Source organism: Notothenia rossii, assembly GCF_949606895.1.
Source record: "Notothenia rossii genome assembly, chromosome: 2".
Classification (NCBI taxonomy): domain Eukaryota; kingdom Metazoa; phylum Chordata; class Actinopteri; order Perciformes; family Nototheniidae; genus Notothenia; species Notothenia rossii.
The window spans coordinates 62,602,714-62,606,585 of NC_136904.1; the positions used below are offsets into that span (position 1 = coordinate 62,602,714).

At 42.3% G+C, this 3,872-nt stretch overlaps 1 long non-coding RNA gene across 1 annotated transcript; it reads right to left on the reverse strand.

The window, feature by feature from the left end:
- Nucleotides 1-663: 663 nt before the first annotated feature.
- On the reverse strand, nt 664-3,648 carry LOC307028304. Its single transcript, XR_013804928.1, has 3 exons — nt 2,939-3,648; nt 2,526-2,707; nt 664-1,330 (listed from the first exon to the last, which is right to left on the reverse strand). It is a non-coding gene; the product is annotated as an uncharacterized lncRNA (long non-coding RNA).
- Between the last annotated feature and the right edge of the window lie 224 nt (nt 3,649-3,872).

Consider the following 3,872-nt stretch of genomic DNA (forward strand, 5'->3'; position numbering starts at 1 on the left):
AATAATAAAAGAGGTCGACAGCTAGTCACCAAGTATTTTCACAAGAAAGGTATTTATTCACAGAACTTGTTTTGACGCCGGCTGTTGCGTCGCCGTGTTCTCCTGCGTCTTGGCCATGTGTCGCACTGGAACACACCGCAAAGACTTCAGTGCGTGAGTGGCAATAACTCTCCTTACCAGCAGGCGGCGGTAGTGTGTATTCGTCATTCGAAAGAGGCAACAACCGGAAGACAGAGAAGAAGAACAGACTTGACTTGATATAAACAAACAACAAATAGCGTGTGCGTTCCATTTTCCCTCTCGTCCATCGAAAACATGTTTCGTGCGGCACTGGAGCTAGATTTGGGTTCTGCCCGCTCTGTACGAATGTCATGTGGATTTTCCTGTCATGTTGACAGGTTATCATCATGTAGGCGTTGATAAAAGCTCATTCTAATTTTGTGTTGTGTGTATGAAGGTACGAAATAAAGTTTTGCATTGCCTATCGTGCTATTTGTGTTTATTCTTTTAATCACACAGCGATAAGAAACAATAACAATGTGCCTACATAACTGTCAGTTGCAGCCCTAGCATTAGTTATACTAACAGTTACAAAATTAAAATACTTCTAGGCAGATTGAGGAGGATAATGGGAGAATGAACAGAGGGGCAAAAACATCCATCTGAATAATAATAACTTTATTTGTATAGCACCTTTCACACAGGGGATTGCAGTTCAAAGTGCTTTACATCAGTAAGAAATAAGATATAACATTTGTGTAAAACAAGCAGCAAGAGCAAAGCATAAAGTGGGATAAAATAATGCATATATATATATATATATATATACTGTATATAGTAATCCCAACAGGCCACCTTGTTTATGGTTTGATTCAGTTTTAGAAGAATATAAAATACATGAATGAATGATGAAATGAGCACTTAAAGAGCAGGCATACTATAATTATATTGAGGTACTTGAGACTAATCCTGCAACTTTATAGTTCTGCTCCAAAACAGTTTGAGAATGAAGAAACCATCACGTATGAAAGGCTACATGTGAATAGAGGGGCAGAAAACCGGCTTGCACATTTACATTTCAATCTTAAACAATGAACAGCGGTAGACAGTATCTCATTTAGTATCATCATCCTGCGCTTCGCCGGAGGCCTTCGAGTGCTGAGTGTGCTTGACCTCTCTCCGAGCGGTGCCAGTGTGGTGCAGATGGTGGATTCTGCCAGGGGAGTGCAGGGCTCAGCATCAAAGTGGAAGGACTCCTTGGTGGTGCTGGTCGAGGTTTCACTGCTGTGCTGGTGCCACCGGGGGTTGATTATGCAGCCACCGGACGTTCCTTAATTTTTTTTAAATAAATTCACAGTTAGTTGGATTTAATACCATGGCTTCTTAAAACTGTTTACTAAGCATTCATAACAAAACAATACCCTGAAATGTGTGTGCCACCATTAGTTTGGGGTGCGGTCAAGTGTGAGAGGTACATTGTAGACACATTGTGATGGCTCTATTCAGATGCTAAAGACATACTTCGAGAAGATTGATTGACTGACCAATGCCTAAAGAGCTTGGATACTGTGTACCATTGTGCCTTACGATTTATCACTGGATGTGGATATCGAGTACACCATTGCACTTTATATGCTGCTGCTAATTGGCCATCTTTGTCTGCTCGCAGACTTTCCCATTGGTTGGGTTTTATTTATAAATCTCTGCTCGGGTTGGTTCCCTCCTACATTTGCACATATATGTGTCAAAGAGAAAGTCTATATGGCCTGCGCTCCCAAGATTTTATTCAGATGCTGGTCCCTACAGTGAGAACAAAACTGGGTAAAACAGCTTTTAGATATGCTGCCCACACAGCTTGGAACAATGTACAGAAGGAGCTGAAACTCAGATGTAATCACTATGGGGTAATTCAGGTCAATCTTAAAGGACAGAGAACACGACACCATTGGTAGATGTAACTGCTCGTATATCCTAAAATCGTTTTAAATTTTGCCCGTTTTGAATGATTTTTAATAGTTTGTTTTACTTCTCATATTGACTGGCTATTGTGCCATTTTATTTGTGTTTTACAGCTGTATTTTTCTGCCTGTCATGTCTGTGTTTTATCTGTTGTAACTTTGTACATGCTGCCCTTCTTGGCCAGGTCACTCTTGGAAAAGAGATTTTAATCTCAATGAGTCTTTTACCTGGTTAAATAAAGGATATATATTAAGATTCAGAACACTACAAAATATAATCAAGACATATTTTATCATGTATTATTATAGGTTAAGATAAAAGCAGTATTGATCCCATGGTGAATTTCATAAGCTACCCAGCAGTATATCATGTAATTTAAATTAGCTCCTCCTTTACCAGCTGCAACATTAAGGTGATGAGCACATCAATAATTATAATACAATAATATATATATTATTCTGTTATTGTTATATTTACCACTGTAACCACCAAATGAATGAAAATAATGTTTTTGTAAATGAAAGAAGCAAGAAACACTATTTGTACTCAACAAATAAAATAGTTACCGTGATGGTGAGGTTCGAAGTACTCTCCTTCCTTCTTGTGTAGGGCTCTAAAAACTGCAGCCTGGTCAGGATCCACTGCTGTCTGCCAGTCCTTTGTGCTCCACAACTACCTGAAGGGGCAAGTTTCCTGTACCGGGTGTACTGGGTTCGCGGAGAATCCCACTTGTTCCTCAGCTCTTACTCTGAAGCACACAAATAAACGATGTAAGCATTGTGGCTAGTTAGCATGTCCAATTCATATCTATATGCAGTGCCAAACTGCACAGCTAGCAACAGCTAGCAACAAGATAACAACAAAACACAAGGTCGAAATAACAAATTACATTTCACGTTAACGTCACTGTACGCTGGCAAACAATAAAAAGCCAACAGTATCTGCTAAAGAGCTCAATTGATGAAAAATATCATCTTACCCGAGAAACCAAGTTGCGTTTCAATCTCTCGCCAGAGTCCGGTTTTCACTACTCGGTTCGAGTACCTTTTCTCTTTGATGTCGTACAGAGCTGGCCTCTCCTGGATCAAGGTGATGAGCAGGTATTCGTTTCCGTCATTCCAGATCGCCATGATGAGATGAAAATGAATAGCAGTCTGTGTGTGCCTTCTTAAATCGTTTGTTTACGTCCCTCACTTCCGTTTCGCTTCTCATGCACTGATTCGCTAGCTGAACAGCCAATCAGAGTGATTGCTTGGTCCGACTGCCTAACCCCATGCATCGGGTCAGGCAGTCCAAATAAGGCGTGTCACGGCCGACGGTGCGGGACACACCAAATTGAGTTTGAGCGACAGGACACGCTTTGTCTTCCGACTAACGAAAACGGCCGAAATCGGCCTGGTGTGTCAGGGCCTTAAAACAAGTTATTTAGCCTTCCCAGACCTGAGCCTCACGCGCCGCCTATGTGTCTGGTCCAGCCGACAGGAAGAGGAACTGCAGGGGTCCGTTCTTGGCGAGGAGCAGGAAGGAAGGATTCGGTCCGGTCCGAACTGCGGCGAGGTGAGGAGGAGCAGGAGGGATCCGATCCGGTCCGATTTGCGGCGAGGTGAGGAGGAGCAGGAGGGATCCGATCCGGTCCGATCTGCGGCGAGATGAGGCAGCAACTGTCAAGAGAAGAATAACTCCCGTCTAGCAGGTAGTCTGCGTATTTATGGGGGAGTGGATTTGGCAACTGGCGAATGAGATCGCTGATTTTCACTGGGTGCCGGTGTGTCAATCCAACCCAGTCTCATGGCATTTCGTGTTCACCAACACCATTTTTTATCTATTGATTCGTGTTCACCAACACAATTTCACCCTTTTTTTCGTGTTGCACAGCACGATTTTAAAAGCTATGTATTTCTATTGGTGGTCTC